The sequence below is a fragment of the Excalfactoria chinensis genome, chromosome 6 (genome assembly GCF_039878825.1).
Source record: "Excalfactoria chinensis isolate bCotChi1 chromosome 6, bCotChi1.hap2, whole genome shotgun sequence".
Classification (NCBI taxonomy): Eukaryota; Metazoa; Chordata; class Aves; order Galliformes; family Phasianidae; genus Excalfactoria; species Excalfactoria chinensis.
The window spans coordinates 2,423,691-2,443,606 of NC_092830.1; the positions used below are offsets into that span (position 1 = coordinate 2,423,691).

Below are 19,916 nucleotides of genomic sequence, written 5' to 3' on the forward strand. Positions count from 1 at the left end.
TATGGCAGGGACAAAATTGGTTAGCACAAGGCACACTAAGTACCAAATCAGCTTAAAAGCAACATGCAAAGCCATCTGCAGTATTTCCTGAAGCACAAAACCAAAAGCAGTACATCATACAAGATTTTGCACAGTGTCAGTAAAACCAAAAATAGAAAGGAAGGGTTGAGCCCTCCTCCACTGGCTGGGGTCAGAAAAGCAGGCTTCCTCTACCAACAGGACGTCCAGGTTTCACCACAGCCCTGCTATCTTAGAAAATGTAGGGACTGCTTTTTTTCATCTCTAGAGACTTGCCCTACAGCACAGTGGGAAAAAAAGCCTCGCTCTGAACCTAACCGAAACTGGCATGCAAAGAGCACCAGGGCTGAAGCACACTTTGAAGTGGGACAAAGTAGAAACCATAGAGGCCTTAGCCTTTGGAGTCAGTGCAAAGAGCAATATGCAAAGCTGCCTGGTACTGCTGAATTTGCATGTCAGTCTTAAGGCAGACAGAGGATGCAGCACAGAAGTCACCTTCAGGCTCCCTGTCCCTTCACACTCTTCTGCTCAGGCTCCAAAACCCACACAATGATACCAGCCCACAACACACACTCCGATGAAGTCACCCATCCACCACAGACCAAACAATCACTGCCAGGCACCTATCAGGCCCTGATTATAATCAGTGGTATACCAGTTCATTCGCTTTTCACATCGCTGCAGATGAAAGAAGAGAAAAATGTATACCCTTCAGTTCCAGAGATTTACCAATGCTACACTCCCCACAGAGAAACCTTACAGAACTTATGTCTTCTTCAAACCTTCCTTTTTTTCAAACACAGAGGCCGAATGAGCCATAAGCACAGAGAAGCACAGCTGAGTTTGTGAGCAGCCCCAACCTCACCAGATTTTGCTGACCAGAAACCTCTCCCCACCTTGCAAATGCTGGTATGAGGGGAAGGAGGGCTGAGATCTGGCACGCTAACATGTTACCCACTCCTTTGAACATCCATCTTACTTTCTGGATCTGAAGCAGAAGGTAAAGAAAGGATGACAAAGGCACAGCAGCTGCCAAAAGGTTTGAAAAATCCCAAGAACAACATGTTTCCACATCACATGTAGTCACATTATGTAGTCACATAGTAGCTTCATCTTCTGCTTGCATTCAGCAATTCCAGAGTTGCAGCCACAAGCCTCACACTCTCACTGATGTCGCCTTCCCACATGGCTTCCTGCTGTCACAAGGTGCTCACAAAGAGCCTGTCACAAGCCTCACCAACTAGATTACGCACTGCTCTGCTGCCTCTTGCTTTATATGGAAACAAGAGGATTAAACAAGCTGGGGTTGGAGAGGGCAGTTGGAGCAGGTGACTTCCGAGTGGTGCTCTGCAAGGAAATCTACAGTAAGAGAATACAGAAGAATAAAGCCCTTTTGTAACACTTCGTCATAGCAGAGAGGTGCAGGTAACACCTTAACTCAATGTATACTCAATCTCTGGAGTACAAGAAGCTGCTGGAGAGGAGGGCTGGTGCTGGGGCACAAGATATTTTAATGAGCCTACTAGTCCCCAGCCTCACTCTGGGTTTCCAACACAACCTCAGTGCTTTTGCACTCTGGAGAGTTTTGCCACGCTTCTTGTATTTGACAAGGCCTGAGCTCCTTCTTCATTCTGACAGCTGCCATGGATAACTCTGATGCCATATCCAGCTGCCAAGCTGTGGTTTGTGACAGGCGTTCCCTGAGGGAGGTGAGGTGTGGAGCAGGAGGAAGGGGACCTCCCTGCTGCGGTCCTCTCCCATAACACACATCGCTGCAAGGCTGAGCTGCTGCTGCACAGACCTGAGGGATTCACTGAGCTTTCCAAATGAGTTTGTCAACAATGAAAACATCACTTTGGCATTTACACCACTGCCCTTATTCAGAGGCCGTCTCCTGTCATACAACTGTTACTCAAGTTTTCCATTAAGTTAATAAACGCCAAACGGCCTCTTCCAGTTCTAATGATTTAGGAATGATTTTCCCAACTGACTGAGGAAAGCTGCAAAAGCACTAAATTGGCAGGAGAAAGGAAAATGAGCTCCAGCAATGTATTTGCAAATCTGACCAGAACACAGCACTGTATCCCTTAAAGGAACCAGGAAATTCTGCAAAGGGACCAAGAGCTGCTGGGGCCACAGGGAAACCTCATGCTCAGGACAATGACTGCCAGCAGAAAGCACCTCCCATACACACCACAGACTCTGAATTGCCTCCATAATGCCTTGTTCCCGAGGGATAACACTAACCTAATTCCAGAAAGAGCCCTGGTGCCATAAAACAGCAGAATCACATTAAACAAACATGTTTGAAAATGTCAGTTTCTGCCCATTTCTGTATAGCAATCCAATGACTGCCTCCAGTCCTAGCACTGATACCTGCAGTAAAGGATGTATTCTGGGAGTTGGTCACTTTCAGTCCCCAACATAAGAAATAAATATATGCACCAGCAGGAACCAGCTCCTCAGAAATACCGGCAGTACAATAACCTTCCCACAGAAGCCACCTTTACCACAGACCCTACAACTCACATGGCCTTGGCTCTAGCAACAGCCTGCTTTTTAGCAGCACCATCCCCAGCAAGAGGCCTCTAAAGCAGAGTCAGCAGCAGGAATCTGCTCCCCCCTCCATCTACAAGCCCACTGGCCTGCCAAGGAACTGACAACTTCCACTGGACCATCTCCTGCGCAAGGAGGGGATGCTCTTTTTCCAGACAGTAGCCACACCAGCTCTCTTCTCCTGCCCCGGAGGGTGGAAAGCTGTGCCTGCAAGCAAGGTCCTTTCTGACAGCTCCACTGCTGTTGTGTTTTGGCTGCTAAAGGAAGAAGGGTTTGAGCATCCTCCCACATTCCTTGGAAACCAAACAACCACATCCACAGGCAGGGCAGCTCATGGCCCTGCAGGGTGCTTGCTAACAGCCCAACAGCTGAGCAACAGCTTAGCACATCGAGGTACACAATGAGGCTGAGCAGCTGGGGAGGCTGCAACAGGTCCCAAAGTAGCAGTAGGTTCTACTGCCATCTGAGGTCTCACCAGTAGGTCTTTGTTCCTACCACAGGTTAAGGATGGGTATACTGACCCAGCAAAGGCTGTTGTTTAATCACAGAGTTCCTCACCCCTCTCTCCTTCTTGCACATCCATGCTCAAGCTATGGGAACAAACCACACACCCAGGGTACAAGCACCCAGCGGGTCTCTACAGTGAGCTGGGTGCTGCTCTGCAGAGGGATCCCTGCAGCCTGCCATTGGAGGAGCAGTGCTGCCCTCATCCTGCACACCTCACTCACAGCAATGGAACACTGATCCCACTTGAAAGGGGCTTGGCTCAGGGCCACCCAACAGGTGCCGGGTGATCCATTTATTCTGCTAACAGTCAGTGTGACATCCTCACTTCAAAATATAAAAACACTATGTGAGCTACCAGACCTGGCTTTAGTGATGTCAAACCCTTCCTAGGAAACAGACCAGCCAAGGTGCCATAGCACCACTGTGGGATGCTATTTCCAGTGTCCAGAAAGGAATGAGGTGAGTATACGGATGCACATCAGCACACCCAGCATCCCTGCAGTCCTGGCTCAGTGATGACAGGATAAGCACTTTCCCTACCGCACAACTTGCATGGTTTCTGGCTGAAGGGTTATTATTTAGTCTGCAAACACAGGTAATTAGTTCAGCAGCACATCTGAACGTCAGCATGGAGTTGTTACATGGAACTGCCTGGAGGACCCCAGAAACATCCTACAGTTCTTAAGGATGCGCTCTGCTATAAACATGAGAAGATCAAAAACTGTTCTGAACATGGAAACACGATTCCCTTACTGCCAACAAATGAAATCTCAACCTATGAATATAGGTTTTTGCATACAATTCTCTTGAATTTTTGTTCACGTCCAGCTACAAACAGACAGTGTTAAAGCAATTACAGCACGCGAGGGATTACAAAGTTACTGCAAACAGCCCTCACTTAACATGCTGAGCACTGTGTGATATTAGCTCAGGTCTAATGGGAAGAAGCACAGAGGGGTTTTAAAGACTGGCAGACGCTCAACTAAACAGCAAAGGAAGTTCCCTGCAGGCAGCTACAGCAATGCCAGGCAACACAGTGTGCAAGGATGAATGGAGCACTTCTGGCTGTTACAGCAAGACCCTCAGCTTCGGAGCCCTCCAAAGCCCCACATGGAAACACTAGCCGCCACTGGCATCCCCTCCCAGCAACACTACATATGCCTGTGGACATCAGGACGTATGGATCTCTGCCTCCTCACTGCAGACACACGTTTTCTTGCAAGCGTTCCCCAACAAATGCTGAACAAAGTATCAGAATGCAAATAATCCACATCTGATGAATGTCCTTTGAGCTCTTTCTAAAGTCTCCTTTGATAAACCGTCTATTTATATTTCAAAAGGGGGAAAAACTGAAAGAGGAGATTATACATGCATGAAAACAAAAGCAGTATTTGACAAATCTTTTTTTTTTTCTTAATTTGCAGATAATTGCTCATCACTGCAAAATACAGCTTTTGTGCTGTTTCAAAGCAAGTAGATAAGGAACCCTAAGCTATTACTAAATATTCCTTATGGCAAATAAAAATCCCTCCCAATGTGGCTGCGTCGCTGTATAACCACATTTTGAACAAGCACCCCTCAGGCACTGCAGGACACAGACCACCACACTCTGCACAGGTGTTTCACAGAGGCCTTCCCACCAGGGGCCTCCCTCCCCATCCTCACCCTGCTGCACTTTCTCCTCGCTGGCATCACACAGAAGTGAGAGATTATATGGAATCAGTCCTAGGCAGAACTGCTGAGAAGCACTGCTCTACCTATGGAGGCATGGGTTTATGCTGGTAGGAGAAGCCAGTAAACACCACTCTTGCGACTCCTTTCCAACCAAGGGTAGTACTTTAACATTCTGCCTTAGAAAAGGTGCAGGGTCTCCTGTAGGTGGTGTGAGCTGTTTCTCCATTTAATCCTCAGTTGTTTTGCTGAGGTTAAGAAGTAAAAAAATATATGTTAAATTCTGTGCGCTGTCCTCTACAAAAACACCACTTTGCACGTAGCAGTCAAATAAAAGGCGGTCATGCATTAAATAAAACCATACATACCGTGTCTGCTCAGGGCTCCCTCGGACAATTGCAACCTTTCAGTACTCTCCCACCCAAGCAGTTCATTGTCTCAACCTGCCATTTTAACAAATCCAAGCACGAGGCATTAAATTCCACTAGAACAAATCTCAGCACTCCCAGCATTAAATTTGCAAGTGACATTCAATGGCATAAAGTGCAGGCAAAGCTGAGCTAAGCCACTAATGGACCAGAGAGGAAACCTCTGTGGCTCCATGATGCAGTGCTCTTTTTAGCTCGAAGAAATGATGGTGTGGGCTACGCTGGGCAGGAAGAGATACCAGCAGCTTAAAAATGTGCTTCAAACTACAGCAGACAGAGCTGTGTCCTGCAGACCTACTGCCCGGCATCCTCTGCAGACAGCTCAAGGGCAAGCAGCTCGCACACCGCCCTGCTTCCCAGCTGCAAGGTGCTCTGCAATCCTGCTGCTTTCTGACCACACACCCAGGCACAAGTAAAGCCTACTGTCAGGAGAGATGCTTTTCAGGTATTTGATTATTCACCTACATTGTAACAAACTACACACAGCACAGGGAATCTAGTTACACCCAGGGGGCTCCTTAAGATGGATATTACCTTTAACAACCAAAATCAAACTTTGAGCAATCTGATTTGTGAAAACCATAAAGCATATTTGGGATGAAACACATAAAAAATCCAAGGTTTTGTGCTTTCGTCTCTCCTGCATTCCTCCCAGCTGTCTGGTGGGGGAAGGAGACTTCACTTAAAGAGCTGAATGACCCATCACAGCTTCCAGCCCATGACAAAAAACATGGTGTTGGCTCATGCCAACACCTGTGTGCAAAACTCCTGCGACAATGCCAAATCCTTTGGACAACACTGCCAGTAACGTGGGAGCTCTGGACACAGGACTCTGATGCTCCAAAAATCCACAGGGCTCAGGCTGCAGCTCTACCATACACAATTGGTTTCATTGTACCACATGTGAGTCCTATAACTAAAAGCAGCATCTCCTGCAGTTTGAGGAGAGGTTAAGAAAGCAACAACACAGGGAATACAGGCATACAGGAGGCATTACTGAGAGGCCTCGGCTTCTACAGGCCCTGCTGGCTTGAGCAGCCAGGTGGTATTAACAGATACCTGCCTGAAAGTTACCTGGGCACTTTGGTTAGTTACATTTCTAGGCATCAAAGAGGCCTTAGAGGTCAGTAACACACAGCGACCTGCTGTCTCCAGGCTGACCCACGGAAGCCAAAAGAACAGTGACAAGTGAATCACGGTTGTTACACAGCTCACAACATAGTTTTAAAGACTCCCCCAGCAGAATTTAATCCTATTCTACATGCAGGAACCTGGAAAAATATCAAGGTGATCTCTCTGGGTAGGAGCGGTTTTCTTATCAGTATTTTAAAACTGGAATCTACCTCTCCCCTGCCACCACCCAGAGCCGCTTGTGTTCTCCTTCTAAACCCCAACCTCTTAATGGAGCTGTATCTGTTTCAACACCCAGTCAACTGCTGCAGGGAACAAACCAGCTCCAACGGCAGCCCGCTCCCAGATCGAACCCCATGCACAGGCAGGTGGACACAGGGCTGTCAGCAGGCAGAGCCCTGCTCCCCAGCCATCCCCAGCTCTTCCCACCGCAGCTCACACCCTGACAGCGAGGAGGCCCTGAGGCGTTCCTTAATGAGGCTGCCACACAGGGCAGAACAAGCTAGAAACCTTGATGGGCGCAGGGCCTCCAGCAGGCACGCAGCAGCAACGTGGAAGCACGGCCACACACACACCAGACACCAGCCCACCTATGGGCAGGCCGCGTCCAGCCCCAGCCGCACACCCACCTGTCACAGCGCCAGCGGGGCGAGGCGCCCACAGCGCTGCCCCATGGGAAGGAGCCCACGGCTCCGGCCGCAGCGCCCCGCTGCTCCCGCTCACAGCCTCCGTCCTCCCGGTGCCGCCGAGTTCCGACAAGCACCGACGTTACCCAGGTCCCCAACGTCCCCTCACGGGGCCCCGCGGGGGCTCAGGGCCGAGTGGGACGGCACCTCCAAGGGTACGGAAACCAGAAACCGCGGGGCTGAAGGGGATCGCGCCGCGCAGAGCCGCGGGGGATCGAACCCGGCAGGGCGGAGGGGATCGGATCCCGCGGGGCTGCGGGGCCCGGAACGCGCGGCCGCCCGGCGCCCCCCGGGGCCGCAGGTCAGTGCCGCACCGGACCCGTCCCCGCTGCGCCGCTCAGCCTCTCCTCGGCCGGCCTCGCTCCCGGCCCCGCCGCCCCCGGCCTGCGCCCGGCCCCGCCGCTCGGCCCGGCGCGAAGGGAGAGGCGGCTGTCCCGCTGCTCGCGGTGTCTGCTCACCGGGAGGGCGGCGCGGAGCCCCGGGGCTTGGCGGGCTCGTGGCGGCCGCCTGCCGGGCGGCTCTCCTGGACGGCGGCGGCGGCGGCAGCTCCGAGTCCCGAGCGGCGGCGGCGGCGGGCGGGGCGGCGCGTCACGTGAGCTCCGTGTCATCTCCCCGCCGCCATCTCGTGCGCGGGGCGCGCGGCCGCGGGAATCGCGGCTGCCGTGAGGTGACGGCGGTGCTGTGGGGAAGGCGGCCGGGGCCGCGGGGGGGACGCGCAAGGCGGGCACCCCCACGTCCGTACAGTGGGCAAGTCCAGCGCGAAGCTCCGCCTCACCTTTCTCCCGGGGAATCGGAGCGTAGAAACACAGTCGGTAAGGTTGGATCCTCTAGGATTACGCAGTTCCGCCACCAGCCCGGCCCTGGCAGTGCTGCCCAGTAACCGCAGCCCTCGGTGCCACATCTCCGTGGTTCTGGAAGCACCCCGGGGACGGTGACAACCCCCCTGCCCGGGCAGCCCATAACCGCGCTCCTTCAAAGACTTCTTCCCTAACGCCAGCCTGAACCTGGCCTTGTCCTGTCGGCGTCACATGGGAGCACAGGCTGACCCCCCACATCACCACAGCCTCCTTTCAGGGAACCGTACAGACCAATAAAGTCTCCCCTGAGCCCCTCTGCTGCAGCCCGACCCACCGCAGCGCCCTCAGCTGCTCCCCATATGATCTGTGCTCCAGACGCCTCACAACACCCTTGCCCTTCTCTGGACACACAGGTCCTGTGGTGGACTTGACAATCCCCACCACATCCCATCCTTCTATTTGCCTCCCTCCCAGGGCAGGCACGCTCTCAGCAGAGTTTCTGCTTTTTGGCAGGGTGCTGCTATCTGCTTGCTCACAGTCACTTCTGGCAACCCCCTTCTACTGATGCTGTAATAGGATTAGCGTTGTAGCTGCCACTGCCCCCAGGGTAAGCATAATAAACTCTTCCCCTCTGGGGTTGTTCCTGGGTATGGTCATTTTTTGGCACTTTATGAACCCGAAGACTGTGCAAATTGATTCCCAGGGAGCCTGACCTCCCTGTTGGGAATGACAAAGAGCAGACCGAGAGGCTTATATAGCTGTCCCGGGTGGCTGCCTGGCCTTAATCCTGCAGATCGCATTGTGATCCTGACAGCTCCCTCTCCCACAAGGCTGCCACCACTCCCAAGGCACCAGGAGTCAGGGAAATGCCCACATGGACACCAGGTAACGCTGTGACGGGGCTCCCTGGGGCCGGGATGCCCAGTGGGAGCAGAGGAGATGGACAGCAGCTCTGCTCAGCCCAAGTTTCTCCTCCAGGCACTTGGAGCCCAAGTCCGGCTCTGTCTTTTCTTCCCTGAGCGCCAAAGGGGAGAGGAATGATGAGTGTGATGGCTCTGACTCACCCATCAGCTCAGCTGAGATAGGAACGGTCTCATTAAGCAATGCTAAGAGCAAAGAAGCAAAGCTATTTAAATCATAATCAAACAGCAAAGGCATTCTCTCTTAGAGGAGACCTTGGGGAAGAGAAGGAGGTTACCAGTCCTGAAGCAGTTCATTCACAGGAAAATCTAAGTCTTGTTCCTGGTGGGAGGAAATGTGCTGAGTGGTGCCAATAAGTTTATAGTGCATAAATAGGAATTCAATTGAAAATTAATGTTTGCATTAAAGGATAGAGACTAACACACTAATAGATCACGATCATCAATAAGTTAATCAGAGATCAATTAGTAAGAAGTGGGGGGGAACTTTTTACACAGCCTGACAGTGATAGGACAGAGGGAAATGGTTTTAAACTAAAAGAGCTTCTGTGAAGCAGGCTGAGGAGTCTCCCTGTAACATCCCTGACCTGAGCCCCAGGGAGGCAGCACGTTTCCCTACAGGTGGGGTCTGGCTGCCATATGGGACCCACCATTCCTCTCAAAGGGAGTCACCTATGCTGATTACCCTTCTTTCCTTCTTGGCAGAGCAGTCTCGAGGCGTGGAGTCAACCACCCGGCCATAGACAGCCTCCTGGCTGGACCTGCCATGGCATCCGCACCTGTCTCTGGAGTTCCAGAGCCTCGAACCTACAGTACAATGCAGATGGTATTTCTGCCATCGTGCAGGGGCAGCAGCAGGCTCAGGCACCCTACAGACCTGAACAGCCGCGTTTCTGGGTAGCCACGTTCCTTTTGCCAAGAGCTTTCTGCCCAGTGGAGACCACGGCTGGATTTGTAGCCTGGGAGGCAGCCGCCCGGTGAGCCGGCCCGCCGAGAGCGGGGCGCTCCTCCGTCCCCCTGCGGGCACTGCAGCGCCCTCTGCCCGCGCTGCTCGCTGCTCCCCCCTGGGGCCGCTCTTGGAATTGCAGGGCGTCACGCAGCTACTCCCGGTCCCTCCGCGTTGGAGCCGCAGCCACATGGGGCGGTACATCTGTCAAAGCCCAACGAGAGGTCCGAAGGCGAGCTCAGGGAGGGCAGAGACGTCCCGTGGAGCAAAAGGACAAAAGCTCTCTTCATCCTGATTTTCGGCACGTGTACAGACTGTGAAAATGTTTCAAAAAATAAAACGAGAAATGCTTAACAGAAGCAGGTCAGTAGCAACCATTTCCCCACTCAGAGATTAAAAAAAAGAAGGAAAAATAAAAAATGGGCATGAAAGACAGTTAAAAGATTCGCCCTGTGATAAGTTTGTGGGAAACAGCCACACATTCCCACAATGCACATCGCTTCTTATCGGAATGGCGCTGTGCCTTGGTCCCTGACATCAGTTCAAGGAGCAGATTGGTTTCCAAAAGGGTAGATGGTATTTTGCCATCCACATAAGTGGCCTGGAATGGATCAGCTGGGCCTGGGCTGCTGCTGGTACCGCAGCCACCTCACCACATCCTCCTCCTGCAGCAGGGATGGCATCAATTCCTTGCTCAGGCTGGATTTTCTGCTTCGCTTGTAGGGGCCTTTCAGGTCAGTCTAGAGAAGAAAGAGATCTGTAGTTATAAAAAGAGGGGAAAAATCTTGTTTTAGTGAATGCAGGAATAATGTCAGCACGAGTCTGTACTGAGTGGGTTTAACAGTTACCACTTCTTTTTAATGTTTAACTCACAGCCTAAATCTGATCTGTGTCCTGTACCACCATGCAAGCTGCTCTCCTTAGAGGTCCACAAATCCAACCTCCCTTTAATAATGATAAAAAAGGTATTATGATCTTTCTGACTTACTGTGAGGAATAGTTTTACTCTGAACTGGAGACTTCCAGAGATCCCTTCAACCTTCTCACTATTGCCAAGCATTGGAGAGAGCTTAACCTCTGCAAACTGCTGTTGTTGTGGCTCTGACCTTCTTCTCCCGGGGCTGTGAGTGCCTGTCAGAGGAGCTGTTAAACAGACAGTTATGCTGGGAGAACGCAGGCGCTGGAGCAGCTCTCACCAGTGCCAGAGGGAGTTTAGTGGTGGAGCACCACTGGACACATCAGTCTTTTTAGCTGCACTATGCACGAGTCAAAGCAGAAGGACTGAAGGCTGCATGTGTTTGTTCTGCAAACTGGGCTAATGTTGTGAAGAGCAAAAAAGGGGGTATGTATCATGTTTGGCCTCCTGCCGGTAGCCAAAATTGCAGTGTAATACATTTCCTTGGAATTGCATTAGCTCAGATCAAATTTTGTGGTAACTTACATCAAGGAAAGGTTTCTGTTTCATTAATGATGGCCGCCTTCTTTTTAAGATTTAATATAGTGTAAGTTGTAAAACTTTTTCTCTTCATTGGGAATGAGATGGTAGGAACAACTACATCTGAAGTCCCTCGGTTCAACCAAGGCAGAGACTCGCTCCTGCCAGGCAACCTGACAGCCAGCAAAGCATGAGGCTGAACTGAGGGCAAAAGTGCAAATGGTAGTGATGGCACTGTGAGAGATCACCTAAAGCTCAGGTCAACTGATCAGCCCCGTCCTCAAATAAGCAGTGAGGGGCTTACAGGCCTCATGTTGGTGGGCTGCATGCATCAGCCCTGCACCATCAGCTGGGGGGAATCAGGTGGCAGTATCAAGCGCTGCTGCAAGTACATTGGCTTCACCATCAGTCATTTTCTCTGCTGCACTCGCCTTGCTGTAGCACTGCTCCCATGACATCCCAGGTGCACCACAGCCACAGGCTAGGAGCAGTTATTTCTATAGCAGTCATTTGATTTCAGAGCTTCTCCAGGTGTGGTGTCACTCCCATATGTGCATCCTCGGTGCAATAGCAATACATAAGACACTGCAAATCATAAAATCAAGCATAGTTGTTTCTTCCTTGCTTGCTTTCTTCCCCATTACTATACAATGACAAACTAGACTTTCTTCATGCACCTTACAGCACAGATGCAGGTGCTCTTGCTGTACAGGAGCCTGACTCACTCTGTGCATGTAAGAGGATTTACCCTGCAGGTTTCTTTACTTTCTAGAAGCCTGTTCTCCCAGCAGGTCTTTATGAAAGCAAGGGCTGATTGCCAGGTGATGTGGTCACTTTCTCTCCCACGGTATTTTTGAGGCAGGAAGGATGTTTGATGTAAATTTTGTGAGAATAAATCAGATTTATCCATGCACAAATACAGATGTAACTTGGTTGGGATGCACAGGACATTTAGAAGCCGAAATGTAATAATCCTAGCAGTAATTCAGGACTATTAGAGCAAAGCTTAGGGTCTTTAATCAGTAAGACTGTATTAGCGTAACAGAGTTAATCTCAATAATGTAAATGATGCTGATTAAAGAACACTTTTCTCTACAGAAGACCCATTAATTTCAATATGCAGCAACACCGGTAGCCTCTGATTTGTGGAACCCTTCCCTTTCTCACTGAGTCAAGGAGGGAAAAGGAGGTTTTGCCTCCTGCAAGACTGTCCCTGTGTGACATTGCTTCACCCTGATGACACAGAGCAAGGAGCACACACTGCCCTTCGTGTGCACCTACCTACCCTGGATCAAGCCTTTACGTGTGTAAATAGCAATCACTGCAATAGTGAAATAAGCAGTTAGATAGGAAGCTATACTGAAGGTACCTGTCTGGGTTTTCTGTAGGCATGGCTCTACCATTTGCTGGAGCAGAGCACAATGCATTCCCACTGCATGGACCTGGCATTGAAAGCCTGTTGGGGTAGGATTTGACCACTTGTAGCAAAAGTCCAAATGCAGTCTTTGCTGTGTTACTTTTCTCTCTCTGCAGGGCTAGGAGGGCAGAGTCTAAAGCCAAGGGTGAAAATGCACAGCTCTTCTGGCCAGTGTGACAGAATCCCAGCTGGAAGAAGCACAAGGCCCAGACCTGCTGTTATGGGGATGTGCCTGGACCCAGGAGCCTCTCATACACTTCTTCCCTTACTGAGCTGTGGAAACAGTGACATCTAGTAGGGCAGCAGCAGCCAGCTGTGAGGGCAAGGCAAAGAGCAGCCACAGAGCTGTAACTGAGAGCAGGGACACCGCTGTTCTTTGCCTTCTCCACCCCAAACCCACAATGCCACAAGCTTAAATTTGCTACAAGCTCTGCTCCAGTGCTGTTACCACAGAGTGTTTTTGATATGCATCTGCAAAAACATCATTTGTGTTTGTCCTTTGCGAAGATACTTCGCTACAGGCCATGTGCTGCTGTCAGGGCAGTATTGCTTGTATCTCTGTAAAATATCCATTGATCAAACAGTTCATTCTGCATTGATCATTTAAGATGTGGAGCAGTGTCATGCATGAAACAGTCTCATTCTTAGGATCAAAGTGTCATCACAATGCAGGACCTCATGGGGTCCTACTCTACCACCTGCCAGTGTGTCAGTGTGGGTGCTCCGGCCCTGACTGGTTTGCTATCAGCAAACAAAGCAGAAGACACGTCCTTTCCTTTGGAAAAATCTGAAGCTTTCCCTTTTCCTGAATCTGTTGGTTTGAGAAGCTTGTGGGTTCTGGCCAGGCACTCCTGCAAGGTCTCTGTGTCACGATGCTCCTTCTCAGCTGACTCACCCCATTCGTCTCTTTGGGAAGGGTGGCTCAGGATTATTGCACCGAACACAGAATTATACTGAATTATGAGCACAGTTATAAACAATCACACATTTCTTAGGGCTGACCTGCTTTGCTGATGCCTTTAATTCAAGTACAAGGACATCATCTGCCATCATGGCTGCCCTTGTCTATTTCTGTTCTCTTCCACAAACTCCCTATATAACGTTTAGAAAACAGCTTAGACCAGATCCCTTTCTCCTCACATTGTAAAATCGAGCTCTGTATGGACATCTGGCCATTTCCATGAAGAGCAGAGAATGAACTGATCAATTTTGCTGACTCCTGATGTCTCCTTTCTGTCTCCAAAAAAGCCTTGTAGTTTTTTGATGCCGAATCATTTAAAAGAGGACAGTTTGCCTTGTCTGGGTGACACATGCACATCGAGTTGATGCAGGAGTGGCCATACAGGGAAAGGCATGCAGTCCCATATGTCTCCACCAGCGCGAGACTGCTGCCGTGAGACCTCCGCTGTGCTGCATGCGGTGCCACAGGGCTTCTCTGCACCTCAGGTTCACTTTGTGCTTAACAGCCCATGATTATTTTTTGGCTAAAAATAAAGTGCTCTGAGGTCCAGGAAGAATAAAGCATCGTTCTATGCCAAGAAGAAGTGCTGACTTTCTGTGTCAGTTCAAAGTTATTCTTGGTAATGAATTAGCTCTTGTTCAGACCACACATACTTTAATGGGCTCTTTGACTCTGCCTGCCCCGTTCACAGCAGCCTCAGGACCAAGTGCCAGTGTGCACACAGGAGTCAAGCACTGCAGCGCAGTGTTCCTTCTGGGAAATAAAACCTACCAATGCTGCTGACTTGTCTGGAAGGAGGTCTCCAATGCTAGCTGACATCAAAGGTTTTCTTCCGTAAATGCTTCTGTGAGAGTGAAAGCACGCCAACAACAGAGGGAGCAGGCTGGCTTAAAAACTGTCCACCAGATAACCAACAGCTTTGCCCGTCCACCTCTTTTTCATAGCACAAGCATGATGTTGCAGTGGAATTTTACCTTATGGAAAGGTAAAGGTAATTTGGGAGCTCAGGGGATCAGTAAGGAAGGAAGGCAGAAGTCACCCTTACCAGTGAGACTTGTTTTGTACATTTGCTCTGCATAAGAAGACAATCTCTGCTTGTAGACAGTTGTCTCTGACGTCAAAGCTTAGCTGGAATTTCTCAGGCCAAAATTACAGGGAAGATAAACCAGAGTTGCTATAAAAGGAACCGGGTGCAACCTTGTCACGGAAGAGGGACTCTTTCAGAGCTAGCAACAAGATCCAGCTGTCACATTTTATTTTAATCTCATTTCTGCTTCATGGCTTCCCCAGAATAGACTCACTCTGTGGGAATGTTACATTCCTCTTCATTCAGCAAGTGATATTTATACTTTCATATTGGGTAGGATTAATTTTCCTATCCAGCTAACGCAGTATGTAATTACTGAATATCTTTACTTTGCACATAGACATATACTTTCTGTGTCAGAAAGGGACGCGACTGGCATTTTAAATTACTGAAGGACAAACAGGTGGCTGTTTCTCATGAAGACTGAGGAATTCTTTTTAATATGATAACTGGTTATCAGACTCCTTTTATACTAAATCACTCTGCAAGTGAATTTATTCTGTAGCCACAGGTTGTGGGTTTATTGAAGAGCAATCTCAGGGCATACATAATTGGTGTGACACCATGTAACAAAATATTATATAGAAGAGTTATTGAAATGTGACAGATTATGGTTTTCAGTACCTTATAACTAATATGAGGTAATACACTAAGTGTACTAATATATACTTTATTATACTTCCATACTAATATGTATACTATGAAGTAGTAGAGCCACGAAGAAAAATGTTCTGACTGTATTATCAAGTAGCTGCTCACCACATAGAGACTCACTAAGCTTTCTTTCCTCAACCACACCAATAACAACAAAGAAAAGCTTCTGGAGCATTATTTTGTCTTGCACACAACCTGAGAAAGAATAGAATTCGATTGTCTTCTCCTGTTTCACTTTTTGTTCATTTACCTTGAAAAAATGTATATATTTTAAGGCCACCGGAGTTTCAGCTCTGGTGTTTTAGACACATTTTTCTTTTTTCTTTTTCTTCTGAATTTGAACGGATTCTTCATACACATACAAATAAAATAGGGTGATTTGCATGGTTTTCATCAATGAACTCGAAAAGCACTCCTGACTCAGGACACATTAGTGCTGTTTCACTACCCTTCTCGTAAGCTCCTGCACACAGTTACTATACTACACATCACTTTTCAACCTGAATAAAGAGAAGTAAACGATTAACCTTAATGAACAGTAAATCCAATTTTCGGCTCCCTTCTCCTTTATCCAAGATAAAAGTGCTACTGGCATGATCTGATTTTGAGGGAGAAGCAGACAAAAGTTTCTAATTTGTTATGATGGACTTCAGCTGGGAAGTTCAGGATTTTCTAGACAAAAGGCCGGGACTCAGCTAAGCACGGCTGAATACCTCTTTCTATTCATTTTCCTTTTGTGTTGCACAGCTAAGGGTGCTGAAAGAAAGGCCCCATGACCAATGTGCTGGCTCATTTGTATTACTGAAATACACACTTTGAAATGCAGAGAGGATCAACTGAGCTGTAGGCAAAGGTGCCAGACATATCAGCATTTTTCCTCCGCAGAGCCCTGTTTGCCATCAGTCTCAGCCCGGCTTTGGGTGGAGCTGAACGTTTCCATAATGTGCATGGATTACATCATTTGTTTGCAATCCATGCTTCCGGGACAACACCCAAACGTCTAAATACACATGTACTAGAACCGAACAAATGATGAGTGTAGAAAACAGACCTGCAGTTTCAGTGTGAGTTAGAAATAGAATTGGTTCCTGCCTGCATTTTGGGGTAAATTCATCTCTTGATTTGAATATGAGACCCACTGTATGGCAAAAAGAAGGCAGTGACAGTGACTTCAAATGGGATACAGGCACTATGGAGCAATAGCAAGTAGTAAAGAAGGAAAGTCGGCTCACACCTTCCAACAGCCAGTGACAACTCAATTGAAGCACAGCCTCTATCCAGAGAGATGTTGCTCCTGCAGCTGCCAACCATTAAATGAGGGTGAGGAGGAATGGATCCAGGTTCCAACCCTTCTGGTCACTCAGGTGCTTTGCTCATACCTGTGTTAGCAGGTCATGGTTTCTCATGTGGTGCTCAACTATTGGTTCAGGCTGTAACCTGGCAGTTCTGATGCACCCAGTTAATTTGCCATCTTCCCAAAAGAGCTTGCTTGATAGCTTCCCAAATGTGCCCAACCCAAAATGTTTTGGTGTCAGGTATAGCAATGGTTGACACAGCCACCCTTGCTACCAGAACTCTGATGTACTTCTAGCAGTGATGCAGACTCAGGGAGGGCAGAGCAAGTATCTGGCTTTTTTCTAGCTCTGAAGTGACATAGAACTAACTTGTTTCTCCTCTTGCAAAGGCAGCAAAGAGCGCTCAGAGAAAAATGAGAAGTGAGCCAGCAGTGTGTGATTACAGGATGTGGAAAAAAACAAAAATGGGCCGACAAAGTTTACTACTCTACGTAGGGAAGAGATTTTGAATGGAACTGAAATTGCCTCCAAGAAGGAGGTTTAGAGGCCATGAGAAATATCTGTGAGACAGCCACCTTCTGCAGGTTTCCTTATGATAGCACTGGTGATCAGTGCTTTTTTAAAGAAAAGAGGGTCTATGAGAAAGAATGGAAAAGGTAGAAGGAATTTAATAAGTGTATCATAAGGTCAGTTTGATACCCTTGGATTGGGAAAAGTGCTACCGGACTATGTTTTATTTACTGAATCTATCAAAGAGGCAGATTGAAAATGAAGAAAATCTTTCACAGGTGATGGCTGCAGTTTTAGGAAGCTGCTGACCAGCCATGACTGTACATCTGCTGAGCACGTTGGCAAACAGCCCCTGTCTCCAGTTCATCCTGCCCAATTGAATGCAATGTGGCTTTGAACACAACATAGGACAGTTGGATTTGTTTCACATCAACTCCTGACACTGAATTTTACTAAAGCTCTTTCAAAGCTCTTCTGTCCCTCCTTTCATGCGGGGATGAATGGCACTGGTCAGGGGGAGTCACGCTCCCACTGTAACATCCTGCTGCCCTGGGCAAGAAGCCTCATTGTAAAAGCATGCTGCAGGCTTGAACCTGCTGCTGCTCTCTGGCAAGAAGCAGAGCAGCATCAGGCAAAGTCCCTCATTCATCTCACCAATCTTGATAACTTTACCCTGAGCTTAGACAGGTCTTCTATGTGTGGGAGACTGTTTCCAAAGCCAGCCCTTCCCAATAAGAAACCTCCTGTCACCCAGCCCCCATTTACTCAAGTTCCGTTTGCATCCACTGCGGCGTCCTCTCCCATGACGTGCACCGTGCCAGAGGTGACTGCTGATGGCCAACACTCACTGTGCAGATTTCTAGATGCAATCGCAGCGATACCTGCTGTGGGTAGCATTAATCTTTCCCCATCTGAACAGCTGCTGTTTCCTCTGACCTACCTCAAATGTGTACTTGCCGTTACACAGCAGTGCCACGCAGATGGCTCACAGTTGCCTGGAAATTAGCTGGCCTGTTTTTGCGTTCCTCCTCTCATTAGTTTGAGTTGGTGGGTTTGCAGCAAGAATCCCTGTTGTTTGTTACAAGAGGTAAATTTCAGCCCACCTCCAACTGGTTTTCTCTGTTGCTTGGCTCAGTGCAAGCAAGTTGCCCTTGTCACGAATGTGTATGCCCATCCTCATTCTCTCTTCTTTAATATTTACCCTGTATTGCACCATATGAAAACTGTTAGCATTTTTTCATGCTTTTCTATTTTGAATGTATCTTAATTATTCTTCAGAAGAACAGACTGTGGAGGGCAGAGGAACAAACCTCCTCAAGCTCTGACGACTTTTGCTTGAAATATACTTTTTATTATTCCTCAGCCACCCAAGGCTAAATCCAGCCTGAGAAACTACTATAAGAAGTTCCCACTGAATGACACTTACTAATTCTTCCAGTATTCACTATTCTAAGTAGTCCCTTGCCTTGAGTGCAATAAAATCTTTGAGGTTTGGGTGGGATTTTGTTTTTTCCAGTTTTTGTTGGTTTTGTTTGTTTGCTTTCTTGGTTTTTTTTTTGCTTGCTATTTGGAGAAAATAAAACCCAGCAGTTTACCTTTTCCATATATTCAACACGCATCTACACTGTAAGTTTTCTCTGTGTGGGAGAAGAAATGTATTATTTACCTTGACTCTTTTGGAAAACCCATCTTGGCTGGGTTCTGAGGGTTTCTGAATGTATCCCTACATTTTTCAAACTCCAAGCCACTCCACAGCCTCAGTGTGTTTGCTGTATGGGAACTGGAAGGGTTTGACGTGCTCCAGAAAGACAAGCCACTTAATTATGGGGTTGCCATCCTGATATAGATGCCCACACAAGGTGAAGCTACAATGCAAGACCAGAAAATCTGCTTGAAAAGAGGCCAAAGCGGTTAGGAGCCCTAAGGCTGCTCTACTTTCTGGACAAACAAACCATGTGATGTAGAGTGCCATGCAGCTACGTCACATCAGTCAAGCACTTTAAATAATGTAATGCCAGAAGTGACTTGAGCCATGATCTTATTCATGTTATAACACTCAGAGTATTCCAAGAGCGCTGCGCTCCCCATTTGTGACCAAACCAGACTGATACCCCAACTGCCGAGCAGCTAACTGAAACAGCAGAGTAGGAAAAGGCCACAAGAACAGAGATATAAACACGGCTAGGGATGTAGGCAAACTGAAGGTTAATCAAGGTTGAGGCTGGCTGACTCCACCCTAGATAAAAACCATTAAATGTAGCAGTCAAATGGAAAAGTAGGCCTCAGGTTGCTCTGGGAAAAGCCTCTGATCTCAGCCTCAAAGAGATCATGCTGTGAGCAGCTCTAAAGTAGCCAGCAACCTTTGGCAATGGGAGCAAGGAACTGGAAAGGTGATCTCCAGAAGAAGCAGCCCAGTCATGACAACTGCTGATAGGCTGCAGTCCTGCAAGCCCCAAACCAGCATGGTATGAAAACTGCAGTGTAGCCAGACGTATGAGGAAATGGGCCCTCTCTCTTCATTAGGGTAGAACGGATGAGGTCTGAACTCCACGCTTCCTGTGGAAAGCAATAATTAGCAGTGTATACATTGTTCCTTTTCCAGCTGTCAAATCACTAACCAAAATGTGGCATCAGCTAAGGAAATTCCCATCCCTTTCCACAGGGATATGTCTTCATATACATGGAAGACAAAGGACTTCCCAAGAAAAGAAAAGGTGCCTCTGAAGAGCTCACACTGCAGCAAGAAGCACAGAGGGTCTGTTATTGTCACCACATGAAAGCAGTTTTGGACTTAGAATACGAAAACGTGCACCCAAATTGAGCAGCACTGCTGACACGGCTCTGTGCCGCAGCACAGATGTGGCATCAATTGGCTTCTGGGTGCCATCTCATCCAGC

The 19,916-nt window shown here is 48.4% G+C and overlaps 1 protein-coding gene and 1 long non-coding RNA gene across 3 annotated transcripts in view; one reads left to right on the top strand and one right to left on the bottom strand.

Moving 5' to 3' along the window:
* The window catches only part of SGMS1 (sphingomyelin synthase 1), a 70,314-nt gene extending 62,711 nt beyond the window's left edge, over positions 1 to 7,603 (bottom strand). The window contains exon 1 of the mRNA XM_072340724.1: positions 7,456 to 7,603. The gene's annotated coding sequence lies outside the window, so the exon portion shown is untranslated. The remainder of the gene's footprint in view (positions 1 to 7,455) is intronic.
* Positions 7,604 to 7,681: 78 nt separating this feature from the next.
* LOC140254328 (uncharacterized) lies at positions 7,682 to 13,205 on the top strand. Of its 2 annotated transcripts, XR_011904152.1 has the most exons (4): positions 7,720 to 7,809; positions 8,308 to 8,401; positions 9,420 to 10,023; positions 12,629 to 13,205. It is a non-coding gene; the product is annotated as an uncharacterized lncRNA (long non-coding RNA). The 2 variants fall into 2 exon arrangements; XR_011904154.1 differs by lacking the exon at positions 8,308 to 8,401 and having other exon boundaries at positions 7,682 to 7,809.
* The last annotated feature ends 6,711 nt before the right edge of the window (positions 13,206 to 19,916 follow it).